We start from the raw sequence: 20,428 nt of genomic DNA on the forward strand, positions 1-20,428 counted from the left end.
TCATAAATTTATCCAAATAATCGCGAAAAATATCATGCATAAAGGACTGGAAAACTGACGGAGCATTTGAAAGACCAAAAGGCATCACTAAATACTCAAAATGGCCCTCGGGCGTATTAAATGCGGTTTTCCACTCATCCCCCTGCCTGATTCGCACCAAATTATACGCCCCACGAAGGTCAATCTTAGAGAACCACTTGGCCCCCTTTATGCGAGCAAACAAATCAGTCAGCAACGGCAATGGGTATTGATATTTAACAGTGATTTTATTCAAAAGCCGATAATCAATACATGGTCTCAAAGAGCCGTCTTTTTTTGACACAAAGAAAAAACCGGCTCCTAAGGGAGATGACGATGGACGAATATGTCCCTTTTCCAAGGACTCCTTTATATATTCTCGCATAGCAGCATGTTCAGGCACAGACAGATTAAATAAACGACCCTTTGGGTATTTACTACCCGGGATTAAATCTATGGCACAATCGCACTCTCGGTGCGGAGGTAACGAACCAAGCTTGGATTCTTCAAAGACGTCACGATAGTCAGACAGGAACTCAGGAATTTCAGAGGGAATAGATGATGAAATGGAAACCACAGGTACATCCCCATGAGCCCCCTTACATCCCCAGCTCAACACAGACATAGCTCTCCAGTCGAGGACTGGGTTGTGAGATTGCAGCCAAGGCAATCCTAGCACCAAATCATCATGTAGATTACACAGCACCAGAAAGCGAATAATCTCCTGGTGATCCGGATTAATACGCATAGTTACTTGTGTCCAGTATTGTGGTTTATTATTAGCCAATGGGGTGGAGTCAATCCCCTTCAGAGGAATAGGAGTCTCCAAAGGCTCTAAATCATACCCACAGCGTTTGGCAAAGGACCAATCCATAAGACTCAAAGCGGCGCCAGAGTCGACATAGGCGTCCGTGGTAATAGATGACAAGGAGCAAATCAGGGTCACAGATAGAATAAACTTAGACGGTAAGGTGCAAATGGAAACAGATTTACCAAGCTTTTTAGTGCGCTTAGAGCATGCTGATATAACATGAGTAGAATCACCACAATAGAAACACAACCCATTTTTCCGTCTAAAATTCTGCCGCTCGCTTCGGGACAGAATTCTATCACACTGCATACTCTCTGGCGATTCCTCAGTGGACACCGCCAGATGGTGCACTGGTTTGCGCTCCCGCAAACGCCTATCGATCTGAATAGCCATTGTCATGGACTCATTCAGACCCGCAGGCACAGGGAACCCCACCATAACATCCTTAATGGCATCAGAGAGACCCTCTCTGAAAGTCGCCGCCAGGGCGCACTCATTCCACTGAGTAAGCACAGACCATTTACGGAATCTTTGGCAGTAAATTTCCGCTTCATCTTGCCCCTGAGATAGGGACATCAAAGTTTTTTCTGCCTGAAGCTCCAAATGAGGTTCGTCATAAAGCAACCCCAAGGCCAGAAAAAACGCATCCACATTGAGCAACGCAGGATCCCCTGGTGTCAATGAAAAAGCCCAGTCTTGAGGGTCGCCCCGGAGCAAGGAAATCACAATCCTGACCTGCTGTGCAGGGTCTCCGGCAGAGCGAGTTTTCAGGGACAAAAATAATTTGCAATTATTTCGAAAATTCTGAAACCCAGATCTATTCCCCGAGAAAAATTCCGGCAAAGGAATTCTCGGCTCAGATACAGGTGCATGACAAACAAAATCTTGCAAATTTTGTACCTTCGTGGCGAGATTATTCAAACCTGCAGTTACACTCTGAAGATCCATTACAAACAGGTGGACACAGAACCATTCAAAGATTAGAAGGAGAGAAAAAAAAAAAAAAATTTCAGCAGACTACTTATTTCTCTCCTTTCTCAGCCAAGGATTTTAACCCTTTAGTGGGCCGGTCAAACTGTCATGATCTCAATGGCAAGAGATCATAGCATCAGCATATAAAGGAACTAGCTCTTGGAAGATGGGAACTGAGCTGACCATGAACTAAACCTAACGCACAACTAGCAGTGGCCGGGTAGCATGCCTACGTTGATTCTAGATGCCCAGCACCAGCCGGAGGACTAAATAATGCTAGCAGAGGAAAATATTAGTCCTAGCTCACCTCTAGAGAAATACCCCGAAAGGAGACAGAGGCCCCCCACATGTATTGGCGGTGAATTAAGATGAAATAACAAACGTAGTATGAAAATAGGTTTAGCAAATTTGAGGTCCACTTACTACATAGCAGAAGACAGAAAGGACACTTTCATGGTCAGCTGAAAACCCTATCAAAACACCATCCAGAAATTACTTTAAAACTCTGGCATTAACTCATAACACCAGAGTGGCAATTCCTGTTCACAAGAGCTTTCCAGACACAGTAACGAAACTACAGCTGTGAACTGGAACAAAAATGCAAAAACAAACATGGACAAGAGTCCAACTTATCTAGTAGTTGTCTAGGAGCAGGAACAAGCACAGAGAGGCTTCTGATAACATTGCTGACCGGCAAGCAACTAACAGAGCAGCAAGGTTATATAGCGACTCCCACATCTTGATGGGAACAGGTGAACAGAGAAGATGAAGACACCAGTTCAATTCCACCAGTAGCCACCGGGGGAGCCCAGAATCCAAATTCACAACATGCCGCTGTCAATTTCTAACAGCGGAATTTAAAATGCTCGCACTAGATGCACGTCATAAACCCCGCCCATCGATGCCTGTGTCACGTGACCACGGGTCGCTGATGATTTGGCATGACAACCCGGGGTCTGTAGGAGACCCCTGTGGTTGTCATTACCAGAATGCTATGAGCACTGCCCTGTGGCCGGTGCTCACGCTAAGTTAGCATTTTAGCTACACAAAGTAGGGCTGAAGATCGCAGCTTCTATTGAAGCCAGTAAAAAAAAAAATGGTATATAGCCCTTGAAATGCAATAGTGAAGAACATAAAATTGCTTAGTCCTTAAAGAAAACCTGTCACTTTCCATAAATATGTATTTTTTTAATCTGGTATAATTGCCGCTGTTCTCTCGAGTCCGGTGTTGTTTTTCTTTTGTTCCTGAGACTTTCCATGCCTGAGATATGGCCTCCTCTTCCTTATATATAAATCTAGCCATATTATCCAAGTGGGTGTGGCCATGAGGATCCCATCCCCATTAGTAATGATACTAGATTTATATACAGGAAAAACAGGGCCATATCCCAGGAACGGAGAGTCGCAGCAGCAAAAGAAAAACAGCTCCGGATTCAGGGGTACCACAGGATTTACACCAGGTACAAACATTACATATTTATGACAAGTGACAGGTTACCTTTAACACCCAAAATAGGCCTTTCCTTAAAGGGGTTATGTATTAAAAAACATTTCTTACCTATTCATGGGATAGCTGATAAATGCATGATTACCAGGGGTCCCCACCAATCACAAGAACAAGGGGGTAGTGCATATGAATGACCAATGAGTGTTTAAGGGAGAGGTGGTCATGTATGCGCCCTAAGGCTCCATTCACACAGGGGATGTAGGATTCCTGCACGTCCTCTCACAGGGAATGTAGGACCCCCATTGCAGTACCTCACATGTCCTACGGGGAAGGGAGGCAGTGTTTCTGGGAATAAAGTCCCTTTTTATAACCCTTCTAAACTTTTGATAGAACCCCCAAAACATTGGAAGCCATGTACAGTGCTGCCACCCTGTAGCAGATGGAACTTTGGGCACCGCCATGGGCCTCATGCATCTCCCTCCTCTGCAGCCACTGCTCCATAATTCCTATGTGTAACTTTAGTGAAGACTTTTTCTCCAGTCTGACTGACATCCCTATCTTATTAGTCTGGGAAATGCGGGTAATCTCCCACTGGGACTTTGCATTTCTCCATCTGAGCTCTGAAGTCTCATTTGACACAAATACAAAAATCTGGAGAACATGTGCAGTGTCCTGAGTAATATGGATATTATGCTTCTCCCGCGGACCCCCATGCCGGCCTCAGACAGAAGAGGACTTGGTGAGGAGATGCTGGCTGCCGTTCTGTGTTTGTGCAGACATTACATCACGCAGTAGTATATACCCCGCAGATGTATTACATCGCGCTGGAAAACACCACGGTACACAGAGCAGCACAGACCCCATCGCTGTTTATTTCCCTAATCGTCAGAAAGCGACATCTGATTCCTGGAGTTTATATAATGATCATATTATATGTAAGAGTATAGGCGGCTTATTATTAAAGAATATCTCACATAGAAGTGCCGCTCACACCAGAGCTATAGATCTGCGGGACTGACAAATGCTATCAGTGGGACAACAATAGCCAAATAACGGAAACACCTGTCGAGGCCTGTCATATAAAGGGAACACTCCCACTAGACCTGTCATATACCAGGAACACCCCACAAGACCTGCCATATACCAGGAACACCCCACAAAACCTACCGTATACTGGGAACATCCAACAAGACCTACCGTATACCGGGAACACCCCACTAGACCTGCTGTATACCAGGAATACCACACAAGACCTGCCATGTACCGGGAACACCCCACAAGACCTGCCGTATACCGGGAACACCCCACAAGACCTGCCGTATACAGGGAACACCCCACAAGACCTGCCGTATACCGGAAAAACCCCACTAGACCTGCCATATACCAGGAACACCCCACAAGACCTGCCATGTACCGGGAACACCCCACAAGACCTGCCGTATACCGGGAACACCCCACAAGACCTGCAGTATATCAGGAACACCCCACTAGACCTGCCGTATACCGAGAACACCCCACAAGACCTGCCGTATAACGGGAACACCCCACTAGACCTGCCATCAACCAGTAACACCCCACAAGACCTGCCGTATACCGGGAACACCCCACAAGACCTGCCGTATACCGGAAACACCCCACTAGACCTGCCATATACCAGGAACACCCCACAAGACCTGCTGTATACCAGGAACACCCCACAAGACCTGTCATATACCGGGAACACCCCACAAGACCTGCCGTATATCAGGAACACCCCACAAGACCTGCCGTGTATCAGGAACACCCCACAAGACCTGCCGTATACTAGGAACAATAGCTGCTGTATACAGGGAACACCGCTCAAGACCTGTCGTATACCGGGAACACCCCACAAGACCTGCCATATATCAGGAACACTCCACAAGACCTGCCGTATACCGGGAACACCGCACAAGACCTGCCGTATACCAGGAACACCCCACAAGACCTGCCGTATACCGGGAACACCCCACAAGACCTGCCGTATATCAGGAACACCCCACAAGACCTGCCGTATACTAGGAACAAGAGCTGCTGTATACAGGGAACACCGCTCAAGACCTGTCGTATACCGGGAACACCCCACAAGACCTGCCATATATCAGGAACACTCCACAAGACCTGCCATATACCGGGAACACCGCACAAGACCTGCCGTATACCGGGAACACCCCACAAGACCTGCCGTATACCGGGAACACCCCACAAGACCTGCCGTATATCAGGAACACCCCACAAGAACGGCCATATACTGCGAACACTCCACAAGACCTGCCGTACACCGGGAACACCCCACAAGACCTGCTGTATACTGGGAACCCCCACAAGACCTGCCATACACCAGGAACACTCCACAAGACCTGCCGTATACTGAGAACACCCCACAAGACCTGCTGTATACTAGGAACATCCCACAAGACCTGCCGTATACCGGGAACATCCCACAAGACCTGCCGTATACCGGGAACACCCCACAAGACCTACCGTATACTGGGAACACTCCACAAGACCAGCTGTATACCGGGAACACCCCACAAGACCTGCCGTATACCAGGAACACACCACAAGACCTGCCGTATATCGGGAACACCCCACAAGACCTGCTGTATATCAGGAACACCCCACAAGACCTGCCGTATACTGCGAACACTCCACAAGACCTGCCGTATACCGGGAACACCCCACAAGACCTGCCGTAAACTGAGAACTCTCCACAAGACCTGCTGTATACCGGGAACATCCAACAAGACCTGCCGTATACCGAGAACACCCCACAAGACCTGCCGTATAACGGGAACACCCCACTAGACCTGCCATCAACCAGTAACACCCCACAAGACCTGCCGTATACCGGGAACACCCCACAAGACCTGCCGTATACCGGAAACACCCCACTAGACCTGCCATATACCAGGAACACCCCACAAGACCTGCTGTATACCAGGAACACCCCACAAGACCTGTCATATACCGGGAACACCCCACAAGACCTGCCGTATATCAGGAACACCCCACAAGACCTGCCGTGTATCAGGAACACCCCACAAGACCTGCCGTATACTAGGAACAATAGCTGCTGTATACAGGGAACACCGCTCAAGACCTGTCGTATACCGGGAACACCCCACAAGACCTGCCATATATCAGGAACACTCCACAAGACCTGCCATATACCGGGAACACCGCACAAGACCTGCCGTATACCGGGAACACCCCACAAGACCTGCCGTATACCGGGAACACCCCACAAGACCTGCCGTATATCAGGAACACCCCACAAGAACGGCCATATACTGCGAACACTCCACAAGACCTGCCGTACACCGGGAACACCCCACAAGACCTGCTGTATACTGGGAACCCCCACAAGACCTGCCATACACCAGGAACACTCCACAAGACCTGCCGTATACTGAGAACACCCCACAAGACCTGCTGTATACTAGGAACATCCCACAAGACCTGCCGTATACCGGGAACATCCCACAAGACCTGCCGTATACCGGGAACACCCCACAAGACCTACCGTATACTGGGAACACTCCACAAGACCAGCTGTATACCGGGAACACCCCACAAGACCTGCCGTATACCAGGAACACACCACAAGACCTGCCGTATATCGGGAACACCCCACAAGACCTGCTGTATATCAGGAACACCCCACAAGACCTGCCGTATACTGCGAACACTCCACAAGACCTGCCGTATACCGGGAACACCCCACAAGACCTGCCGTAAACTGAGAACTCTCCACAAGACCTGCTGTATACCGGGAACATCCAACAAGACCTGACGTATATCAGGAACACCCCACAAGACCTGCTGTATACTAGGAACAAGAGCTGCTGTATACAGGGAACACTCCACAAGACCTGCTGTATACCGGGAACACCCCACAAGACCTGCCATATATCAGGAACACTCCACAAGACCTGCCGTATACCGGGAACACCGCACAAGACCTGCCGTATACCGGGAACACCCCACAAGACCTGGCGTATACCGGGAACACCCCACAAGACCTGGCGTATATCAGGAACACCCCACAAGACCTGCCATATACCGGGAACACCCCACAAGACCTGCCGTATACCAGGAACACCCCACAAGACCTGCCGTATAACGGGAACACCCCACTAGACCTGCCATATACCAGTAACACCCCACAAGACCTGTCATGTACCGGGAACACCCCACAAGACCTGCCGTATACCGGGAACACCCCACAAGACCTGCCGTATACCGGGAACACTCCACAAAACCTGCCATATACTGGGAACACCCACAAGACCTGTCATATACTGGGAACACCCCCACAAGACCTGTTGTATAACGGGAACACCCCACTAGACCTGCCATATACCAGTAACACCCCACAAGACCTGCCATGTACCGGGAACACCCCACAAGACCTGCCGTATACCGGGAACACCCCACAAGACCTGCCGTATACCGGAAACACCCCACTAGACCTGCCATATACCAGGAACACCCCACAAGACCTGCTGTATACCAGGAACACCCCACAAGACCTGTCGTATACCGGGAACACCCCACAAGACCTGCCGTATATCAGGAACACCCCACAAGACCTGCCGTATACTGGGAACAAGAGCTGCTGTATACAGGGAACACCGCTCAAGACCTGTCGTATACTGGGAACACCCCACAAGACCTGCCGTATATCAGGAACACCCCACAAGACCTGCCGTATATCAGGAGCACTCCAGAAGACCTGCCGTATACCGGGAACACCCCACAAGACCTGCCGTATACCGGGAACACTCCACAAAACCTGCCATATACTGGGAACACCCCAACAAGACCTGTCATATACAGGGAACACCCCCACAAGACATGCCGTATATCAGGAACACCCCACAAGACCTGCCGTATATCAGGAATACCCCACAAGAACAGCCGTATACTGCGAACACTCCACAAGACCCGCCATACACCGGGAACACCCCACAAGACCTGCCGTATACTGGGAACCCCCACAAGACCTGCCATACACCAGGAACACTCCACAAGACCTGCCGTATATTGAGAACACCCCACAAGACCTGCTGTATACTAGGAACATCCCACAAGACCTGCCGTATACCGGGAACATCCCACAAGACCTGCCGTATAACGGGAACACCCCACAAGACCTACCGTATACTGGGAACACTCCACAAGACCAGCTGTATACCGGGAACACCCCACAAGACCTGCCGTATACCGGGAACACACCACAAGACCTGCTGTATATCAGGAACACCCCACAAGACCTGCCGTATACTGCGAACACTCCACAAGACCTGCCGTATACCGGGAACACCCCACAAGACCTGCCGTATACTGCGAACACCCCACAAGACCTGCCGTAAACTGAGAACTCTCCACAAGACCTGCTGTATACCGGGAACATCCAACAAGACCTGACGTATATCAGGAACACCCCACAAGACCTGCCGTATACTGGGAACACCCCACAAGACCTGCCGTATACTGGGAACACTCCACAAGACCTGCTGTATACTGGGAACACCCCACAAGACCTGCCGTATACTGGGAACAGCCCACAAGACCTTACGTATACTGGGAACACCCCACAAGACCTGCCGTATACTGGGAACACCCCACAAGACCTGCCGTATACTGAGAACACCCCACAAGACCTGCCGTATATCAGGAACACCCCACAAGAGACCTGCTGTATACCGGGAACACCCCACAAGACCTGCCGTATACGGGGAACACCCCACAAGACTTGTCGTATACCGGGAAGATCCCACAAGACCAGCCGTATACTGGGAACACCCCACAAGACCTCGTACATATCAAGCCTCCATTATTAACTGAATCTCTACATTCCTCGTGAAATACCAGTTTAGGAGTACCTTACCTTATAACTCAGTGCTGTTCCTCTGTTATTCCTCCAGGAAATGCATAAATAAACAATGTGGCATTACAATATGTCTCGTTAATGGGGCTTGTTCCTATGGGGTCTGACATTGTTAGCATTGATTGGACGGTATCTGACAAGGGAAATAGAAATACTGAGTTATCAATCCAACTGTACATTTCCAGGAGGAGTAACAGAGGGCCGCACAGTGCAGCATTGGGAAAGATACTTGTTATTTTATGAGCAATGGCGATGCAGACACGTGACGTCAGGCTCCTCACTCCCCTTGTATGATTCGGACCCCCTAATGACATGATGCCGTGTGACTGCTCCAGAAAAGCGTAAAACATCCCTTTAATCATCGGCAGTGGGTATTGTGTGTAGCGCTGGCGCGATATGTATGTGGTGTAATATATACGGTATATATATGTGTGTGTACTGGAGCAGATGGGATGTCAGGACTCACGCCAGGGTCTGATGAATTTCGTTAGGAAGTTCTTAATTAGAAGACATTGTCACACTAACAAGCTGAAAATTGCTGTGAGTTGGAGATAAAATCTCCCGAGGCCAAAAATTAGAGCGGCAGCGGAGGAATGCGAGGATGATGAGGATTATTCCTGGTTACGGACTGGAAGGTGATTGCAGTCACAGGTTGCAGACACATGGAAAGATTACAGACGTGTCAGATTTTGTGGGTTCACTATCACATGTCTGATGTTCACAGTCCGAGCATGAAGCGTGACATCTGGACTGGTCGTAGGGTTCCGGTCTCGAACTTACCGGTTTCGTAGACACATATGAGGCTGTTGGCAACACCGCGGACCATCAATGTCAGATGTGTACAACCAGAATTAGTGCAGAGTCAGTGTAAATCGGGGAGAGATCAAAACGCAGTGCGCGGACTGGCCGTTGAGGAAGCAGTGGGGGTGCCTTTTGACCTCCTTTCAGCCTCTATGCCTTTTGACCTCCTTTTTTTTTTAACAAATCTGTAGAAAAGCGCTTATCTATAGAGAGGCAGCTTTGTGGGACATTTCCATGGAGTCCCTCATCTTCTCTATTCACCCTGCCCTGGTCCAACACTGAGTTTCCACCACAGCTCCCTGCATTTGCCATTGTCTGCAGCGCTGTCGTCAATGATTGGCTGTAGCGCTGTCAATCTGACGTCAGCGCTACAGACCAAAATAAACGCCAGCAAATAAAAAATGGTCACTTTATCCATTAACGACAATCAAGGCTCAGCGCTTCCATAGTTGCGGTGGTCCGGGCCGTGATTTCGGAGCCGGCGACTATTCGGTAGTATACGGCCCCCAGAGCCAGTGTTCTGCACCCCATATGTTCTGCGCTGCCCATAATCAATTATTCCCTGCTCCGATTTCCCCTTGGTGTCGCGGCCTGATCCCCCTGCCCGTCCCCCTATAATTGCTCCGTCTCCCTGTAGCCGCTGCGCTCGCTGTGTTTATTTGATAATAATATCCCCCGAGGACGCCCTGGTCCCTTTGTGAGCGGATCTGCGCCCTGTCACACGCCTGTCACACCATCACGCGGCTGTTCAGGCTATGATCTCCGTGAAATCCCAGACACAATTGCTGGTGTCAGCGTATGAAGGCGGCGAGTCAGGGGTCAGCGCGGTCGTACTGGGAGAGTATGCTCAAGATCAGGGGGCACGATGGGAGCGGAGGGTACGTCACTGACATGTGTGCCATATACCTTGTCACATATCGGAGGGTAGAGAGCGGGCGTTACTGTATGGCGGTATTAATGTAGTGCAGGCAAGGGTCCCGGAAAGCAGAGCGTACAGTGTATCAGAGCAGGCGGGGAGCAGCCAAAGGCCATGTCTGCTGTTTGCTGCAGTGTGTCAGCCCAGCACCATTTGTCTCTCTGGCCCCAGGGGTGTGCGGCCCATGTAGTCACACATCTAAGGTGGGGTTCAAAGTCAGCACCCCATAATCATCAGCACTAGACGGAGAAAAGTATCAGGACACGTCTCATCACTGAACTCCAGTTTGTCATCCATCCCCATTTTCCCTGGAAAATAACATCTGTCCCCCCATATATAACATCCTCGCCCCCCAGTGTATAACACCAGCTCCTCGCCCCCCAGTGTATAACACCAGCTCCTCGCCCCCCAGTGTATAACACCAGCTCCTCGCCCCCCATATATAACATCCGGCACCACTGCCCCCATGTATAACACCAGCTCCTCGCCCCCCAGTGTATAACACCAGCTCCTCGCCCCCCATATATAACATCCGGCACCACTGCCCCCCCATGTATAACACCAGCTCCTCGCCCCCCAGTGTATAACACCAGCTACTCGCCCCCATATATAACATCCGGCACCACTGCCCCCCATGTATAACACCAGCTCCTCACCCCCAGTGTATAACGTCCATTCATATTTTTGCATTATTTTGAGGATTGGTCTATGCCTGGAAGGCACCATAACATTGCAATTGTGTCGTGTAGTGCTCCTGTCACATCTATTATCTATCTATCTATCTATCTATCTATCTATCTATCTATCTATCTATCTATCTATCTATCTATCTATCATCTATCTATTATCTATCTATCTATTATCTATCTATCATCTATCTATTATCTATCATCTATCTATCTCTTATCTATCTATCTATCTATCTATCTATCTATCTATCTATCTATCTATCTATCTATCCATCTATCATCTATCTATTATCTATCTATCTATCTATCTATTATCTATCTATCTACAGTATCTATCATCTATCTATCTATCTATCTATCTATCTATCTATTATCTATCTACTATCTATCTATTATCTATCTATTATCTATTATCTATCTATCATCTATCTATCTATAATAATAATAATAATAATAATCTTTATTTATATAGCGCCAACATATTCCGCAGCGCTTTACAGTTTAACAGTTTCAAACACAACAGTCATAGGTAACAATGTTAACAATACAGCAATAAAGCAAAATAAGACGACCCTGCTCGTGAGAGCTTACAATCTACAATGAGGTGGGGAGATACAAAGTACAGGTGTGTATTTACAATGATGTATTTACAATGATGGTCCAGCCATCTTCAGGGGGTGGGGGGTAGGTGAGATAGTGAATGGGCTACACACACACACACAAACATAAAATGACTGATTAGGGAACGCGATAGGCCGCTCTGAACAAATGAGTTTTGAGTGAGCGCCTAAAGCTATGCAAGTTGTGGATGGTCCTAATATCTTGGGGTAGAGCATTCCAGAGGATTGGCGCAGCACGGGAGAAGTCTTGGAGTCGGGAGTGGGAGGTACGGATTAGTGCAGAGGTTAGTCGAAAGTCGTTTGCAGAGCGCAGAGGTCGGTTAGGCCGATAGACAGAAATGAGGGAGGAGATGTAAGGGGGTGCCGCACTGTGGAGAGCTTTGTGGGTGAGAACAAGTACTTTGAATTGTATCCTGTAATGAATGGGCAGCCAGTGTAATGACTGGTGAAGAGCGGACACGTCCGAGTAACGATTAGCCAGATGGACGACCCTGGCTGCTGCATTAAGGATAGACTGGAGAGGGGAAAGTCGCGTGAGGGGGAGGCCAATTAAAAGAGAGTTACAGTAGTCCAGACGGGAGTGGATTAGGGCGACAGTGAGAGTTTTTGTTGTCTCCATGGTGAGAAAAGGGCGGATTCTAGAGATGTTCTTTAGGTGTAAGCGGCACGAGCGGGCAAGAGATTGTATATGGGAGGTGAAGGAGAGATCGGAGTCAAACATGACACCCAGACAGCGTGCCTGCTGCCGGGGTGTTATTATGGTGCCACCCACGGAGAGGGAAATGTCAGATCTATCTATTATCTATCTATCTACAGTATCTATCATCTATCTATTATCTATCTATTATCTATCTATCTATCTATCTATTATCTATCATCTATCTATCTATCTATCTATCTATCTATCTATCTACAGTATCTATCATCTATCTATTATCTATCTACCTATTATCTATCTATCTATCTATCTATCTATCTATTATCTATCTATCTATCTATCTATCTATCTATTATCTATCTATCTATCTATCTATCTATCTATTCTCTATATATATCTATCATCTATTATCTATCTAATATCTATCTATCATGTATCTATCTATCATCTGTCTATCATCTATCTATTATCTATCTATCGATCTATTATCTATCATCTATTATCTATTTTCTATTATCTATCTATTATTTATCTATTATCTATCTATCCATCTATCATCTATTATCTATCTATTATCTATTATATATTATCTATCTATATATCTATCTATTATCTATCTATCTATTATGTACTATCTATCTATCTATCTATCTATCTATCTATCTATTATCTATCATCTATTATCTATCTATGATCTATCTATCATCTATCTATTATCTATGTATCTATCATCTATCTATTATCTATCTATTATCTATGTATCTATTAGCTATCCATCTATTATCTATCTATTATCTATTATTTATCTATCTATCTATTTGTCTTTATCTATCTATCTAACACATCTGCAAGCAGTTTGTATGTACTCCCCGTGTTTGCGTGGGTTTCCTCCGATTTCTCCGGTTTCCTCCCATACTCCAAAGACATACTGATAGGGATTCTAGATTGTGAGCCCCAATGGGGACAGTGCCGATAATGTGTATAAAGTGCTGTGGAATTAATGGCGCTATATAAGTGAGTAAAATAAATAAATACTGAAGGTTCATGTCTTTATATACATTACACGCAGGAATATGCGGCCCGACCTCCCCATTTAAGCCATAAATAAACCTATCTGTATTTCAGAAGGATAACGAGAATGTATATTTAATGAAGAGGGAGGAGCGCTAAGACCCAGTATCATCCACATGGAGCCCCCAGAACAGGTCATCAGTATCAGATCGGTGGTGATCCAGCTTCTGGCATCCCCACGATGGAAGGTACCTGGGCACATGGGAAGTGGTACAGCGCCACACATTATGTAGTGGCTATGACTGATACTGCAAGCTCGTGGTCACGTGTATGGGGGAGAGATGCAGGACTGGTGGTATATTTTTACAGCACAGGATTCAGAGTCACGAGTCCTGTTCTTACGAGTAATACCGCTATAATAATGCCATACAGTGCCAAGATAATTCTACAATCAGGGCCAGGGTGGCAAACTGGGCAATTCCCAGTGCTATTAATAGAAGATCTCCAGGTCAAGACCCCAGTTAGCAAACAAAATCTTTCAGTACTATTTAGCAGTGTACGGTGGTATTATTTAGTAACTACAGAATTGTGTGTGATCTTTATGTCTGCATTATGTGGAAGTTTTATTTTTATCCTACATATTATTTGAACACTAGATAGCAGTGTTATCTAGCCTGATACTGTATTATATCCTTGCTACTAAATGGAAGTATAATGTATCTTGGCACTAGTGGTATTATGTTACGGTATTATCTTAGTGCTATATGGTGGCATCATGTACATAGCATTATTATCTTAGCACTAAATGGTGGTATTATGTGCAGTTTTATGGTATTATTATCTTGGTACTATATGGTGGTATTATATAGACTGGTGTGGCATTTTTTGGTACTGTATTATGGTATTATGTAGGCTGTTACAGTGTTATTATCATGGTACTGTATTTTGGTATTATGTAGGCTGTTACAGTATTATTATCTTGGTACTGTATTATGGTATTATGCAGGCTGTTACAGTATTATTATCTTTGTACTATATGGTGGTATTATGAAGGCTGTTACAGTATTATTATCTTTGTACTATATGGTAGTATTATGAAGGTTGTTACAGTATTATCTTGGTATTATATGGTAGCATTCTGAAGGCTGTTACAGTATTATTATCTTGGTGATATATGGTGGTATTATGAAGGTTGTTACAGTATTATTATCCTGGTACTATAAGGTGGTATTATGTAGGTTGTTACAGTATTATTATATTGATAATATATGGTGGTATTATGAAGGTTGTTACAGTATTACTATCTTGGTACTATATGGTGGTATTTTGAAGGCTGTTACAGTATTATTATCTTGGTACTATATGATGGTATTATGAAGGTTGTTACAGTATTATTATCTTGGTACTATATGATGGTATTATGAAGGTTGTTATAGTATTATTATCTTGGTACTATATGGTGGTATTATGAAGGTTGTTACAGTATTATTATCTTGGTACTATATGGTGGTATTATGAAGGCTGTTACAGTATTATTATCTTGGTCTATATGGTGGTATTATGAAGGCTATTACAGTATTATTATCTTGGTACCATATGGTGGTATCATGAAGGTTGTTACAGTATTATTATCCTGGTACTATAAGGTGGTATTATGTAGGTTGTTACAGTATTATTATATTGATAATATATGGTGGTATTATGAAGGTTGTTACAGTATTACTATCTTGGTATTATATGGTGGTATTTTGAAGGCTGTTACAGTATTATTATCTTGGTACTATATGATGGTATTATGAAGGTTGTTACAGTATTATTATCTTGGTACTATATGATGGTATTATGAAGGTTGTTATAGTATTATTATCTTGGTACTATATGGTGGTATTATGAAGGTTGTTACAGTATTATTATCTTGGTACTATATGGTGGTATTATGAAGGCTGTTACAGTATTATTATCTTGGTCTATATGGTGGTATTATGAAGGTTGTTACAGTATTATTATCCTGGTACTATATGGTGGTATTATGTAGGTTGTTACAGTATTATTATATTGATAATATATGGTGGTATTATGAAGGTTGTTACAGTATTACTATCTTGGTACTATATGGTTGTATTTTGAAGGCTGTTACAGTATTATTATCATGGTACTATATGATGGTATTATGAAGGTTGTTACAGTATTATTATCTTGGTACTATATGATGGTATTATGAAGGTTGTTATAGTATTATTATCTTGGTACTATATGGTGGTATTATGAAGGTTGTTACAGTATTATTATCTTGGTACTATATGGTGGTATTATGAAGGCTGTTACAGTATTATTATCTTGGTCTATATGGTGGTATTATGAAGGCTGTTACAGTATTATTATCTTGGTCTATATGGTGGTATTATGAAGGCTGTTACAGTATTATTATCTTGGTCTATATGGTGGTATTATGAAGGCTGTTACAGTATTATTTTCTTGGTACCATATGGTGGTATTATGAAGGCTGTTACAGTATTATTATCTTGGTACCATATGGTGGTATTATGAAGGCTGTTACAGTATTATTATCCTGATACTATATGGTGGTATTATGTAGGTTGTTACAGTATTATTATATTGATAATATATGGTGGTATTATGAAGTTTATTGCAGTATTATTATCTTGCTATTATATGGTGGTATTATGTAGGCTGTTATAGTATTATTATCTTGGTACTATATGGTGGTATTATATAGTCTATTACAGTATAATTAGCTTGGTACTATATGGTGGTATTATGAAGGCTGTTACAGTATTATTATCTTGGTACTATATGGTGGTATAATGAAGGCTGTTACAGTATTATTATCTTGGTCTATATGGTGGTATTAGGAAGGCTGTTAACAGTATTATTATCTTGGTACCATATGGTGGTATTATGAAGGCTGTTACAGTATTATTATCTCGGTCTATATGGTGGTATTATGAAGGTTGTTACAGTATTATTATCCTGGTACTATATGGTGGTATTATGTAGGTTGTTACAGTATTATTATATTGATAATATATGGTGGTATTATGAAGGTTGTTACAGTATTACTATCTTGGTACTATATGGTGGTATTTTGAAGGCTGTTACAGTATTATTATCTTTGTACTATATGATGGTATTATGAAGGTTGTTACAGTATTATTATCTTGGTACTATATGATGGTATTATGAAGGTTGTTATAGTATTATTATCTTGGTACTATATGGTGGTATAATGAAGGCTGTTACAGTATTATTATCTTGGTCTATATGGTGGTATTAGGAAGGCTGTTAACAGTATTATTATCTTGGTACCATATGGTGGTATTATGAAGGCTGTTACAGTATTATTATCTCGGTCTATATGGTGGTATTATGAAGGTTGTTACAGTATTATTATCCTGGTACTATATGGTGGTATTATGTAGGTTGTTACAGTATTATTATATTGATAATATATGGTGGTATTATGAAGGTTGTTACAGTATTACTATCTTGGTACTATATGGTGGTATTTTGAAGGCTGTTACAGTATTATTATCTTTGTACTATATGATGGTATTATGAAGGTTGTTACAGTATTATTATCTTGGTACTATATGATGGTATTATGAAGGTTGTTATAGTATTATTATCTTGGTACTATATGGTGGTATTATGAAGGTTGTTACAGTATTATTATCTTGGTACTATATGGTGGTATTATGAAGGCTGTTACAGTATTATTATCTTGGTCTATATGGTGATATTATGAAGGCTATTACAGTATTATTATCTTGGTACCATATGGTGGTATCATGAAGGTTGTTACAGTATTATTATCCTGGTACTATAAGGTGGTATTATGTAGGTTGTTACAGTATTATTATATTGATAATATATGGTGGTATTATGAAGGTTGTTACAGTATTACTATCTTGGTATTATATGGTGGTATTTTGAAGGCTGTTACAGTATTATTATCTTGGCCCTATATGATGGTATTATGAAGGTTGTTACAGTATTATTATCTTGGTACTATATGATGGTATTATGAAGGTTGTTACAGTATTATTATCTTGGTACTTTATGATGGTATTATGAAGGTTGTTATAGTATTATTATCTTGGTACCATATAGTGGTATTATGAAGGCTGTTACAGTATTATTATCTTGGTACCATATGGTGGTATTATGAAGGCTGTTACAGTATTATTATCCTGATACTATATGGTGGTATTATGTAGGTTGTTACAGTATTATTATATTGATAATATATGGTGGTATTATGAAGTTTATTGCAGTATTATTATCTTGCTATTATATGGTGGTATTATGTAGGCTGTTATAGTATTATTATCTTGGTACTATATGGTGGTATTATATAGGCTATTACAGTATCATTAGCTTGGTACTATATGGTAGTATTATGAAGGCTTTTACAGTATTATTATCTTGATACTATATGGGGGTATTATGGAGGCTGTTACATTATTATCTTGGCAGTATATGGTGCTATTATGAGGGTTGTGTTGTGGTGCATTATTTTTTGTATTAAAATAAAGCATGTTTTTGTATCTAAAAATACTCTGTGACCCTTTTTGTCTGAATTGACGCTTAAGGGTATTCATTGAATATGGTGGTATTATGAAGGCTATTACAGTATTATTATCTTGGTACTATATGGTGGTATTATGAAGGTTGTTATAGTATTACTATCTTGGTACTATATGGTGGTATTTTGAAGGCTGTTACAGTATTATTATCTTGGTACTATATGGTGGTATTATGAAGGTTGTTACAGTATTATTATCTTGGTACTATATGGTGGTATTATGAAGGTTGTTACAGTATTATTATCTTGGTACTATATGGTGGTATTATGAAGGCTGTTACAGTTTTATTATCTTGGTCTATATGGTGGTATTATGAAGGCTGTTACAGTATTATTATCTTGGTAATATATGATGGTATTATGAAGGCTGTTACAGTATTATTATCTTGGTCTATATGGTGGTATTATGAAGGCTGTTACAGTATTATCTTGGTACTATATGGTGGTATTATGTAGGCTATAACAGTATTATTTTCTTGGTACTATATTGTGGTACTATGAAGGCTGTTACAGTATTATTATCTTGGCAGTATATGGTGGTGTTATGTAGGCTGTTGCATTATTATCTTGGCAGTATATGGTGCTATTACGAGGGTTGTTACAGTATTATTATCTTGGCAGTATATGGTGGTATTATGAGGGTTATTACAGTACTATTATCTTGGCAGTATATGGTGGTATTATGAGGGTTGTTACAGTATTATTATCTTGGCAGTGTATGGTGGTATTATGAGGGTTGTTACAGTACTATTATCTTGGCAGTATATGGTGGTATTATGAGGGTTATAAGGGTATGTGCACACGTCAGGATTTCTTGCAGAAATTTTCCTGACAAAAACCGGACATTTCTGCCAGAAAACCACATGTGTTTTTTCATGCGTTTTTGATGCGTTTTTTGTGCGTTTTTTCCAAATGCATAGAATTTCGAGAAAAACGCGGAAATTCCGCAAAATTAATGAACATGCTGCTTCTTTTACCGCGATGCGTTTTTTTCATGGAAAGAAATGCACCATGTACACAAAACATGCAGAATGCATTCCAAAGGATAGGATGCATAATGTATGCGTTTTTAATGAGTTTTTATAGCGTTTTTATTGCGAAAAAACGCGGAAAGAAACGAAAAAACCTGATCGTGTGCACATACCCTTACAGTACTATTATCTTGGCAGTATATGGTGGTATTATGAGAGTTGTTACAGTACTATTATCTTGGCAGTATATGGTGGTATTATGAGAGTAGTTACAGTACTATTATCTTGCCAGTATATGGTGGTATTATGAGGGTTATTGCAGTACTATTATCTTGGCAGTATATGGTGCTATTATGAGGGTTGTTACAGTATTATTATCTTGGCACTGTGTGGTAGTTTTATATGGCTTGCAAAACTGTCCACACTAAGCCAGTCTGTGCTCATATAACCCATCCATTTTATTTTGCCTGTTGAAGGCGTGAAGGAAATTTCCCCTTTTACCCATGATATAATCTGTGTCTGAAATTCATTGAGCGGCCATTAACAGTCCATAATAATCTCTCTGGTCAGAATCCGTCCAGTCCTTCCTGCGGCGTCAGTGCTCGTCTCCATACAGAAACCACATTCACACCGCACATTTTGCTCCTCCATAGAAGCGCTCACTATTCTGTGGCCATTTTTAAATAGCCCCTTTTGCACAGCTGACCCTTCTTATGCTATTAATGTAACCCCCCCCATCATTGCTCCTATTTGGGTGGGTAATTATGCTCCGGCCCCTTTGCTGTGGTATCTGGTATGGTTGCAAGTAATGTGAAGAATGTCATTTATTATTACAGAGCTTTATAAATAATATCCAATTACTATATCTGTCATGGCCAGAAATATAGACGTGTGCGCGGGGGGGGGGGAACAGATTTGCTTGGTATCACACGTTGTATCAGGATTACTGGGGACAGAAAATATTTCCGGCAAAGAATTCCTCATTTCTGTCTTA

General features: G+C 43.0%; 1 protein-coding gene and 1 long non-coding RNA gene across 2 annotated transcripts in view; one reads left to right on the forward strand and one right to left on the reverse strand.

Moving 5' to 3' along the window:
• The window catches only part of ERF (ETS2 repressor factor), a 95,190-nt gene that overhangs the window by 70,031 nt on the left and 4,731 nt on the right, over positions 1 to 20,428 (reverse strand). The window lies entirely within an intron of this gene.
• The window catches only part of LOC143770364 (uncharacterized), a 64,555-nt gene that overhangs the window by 37,142 nt on the left and 6,985 nt on the right, over positions 1 to 20,428 (forward strand). The window contains exon 3 of the long non-coding RNA XR_013214620.1: positions 13,972 to 14,105. This is a non-coding gene — a long non-coding RNA (uncharacterized LOC143770364). The remainder of the gene's footprint in view (positions 1 to 13,971; positions 14,106 to 20,428) is intronic.

Source organism: Ranitomeya variabilis, chromosome 4, assembly GCF_051348905.1.
Source record: "Ranitomeya variabilis isolate aRanVar5 chromosome 4, aRanVar5.hap1, whole genome shotgun sequence".
NCBI lineage: Eukaryota > Metazoa > Chordata > Amphibia > Anura > Dendrobatidae > Ranitomeya > Ranitomeya variabilis.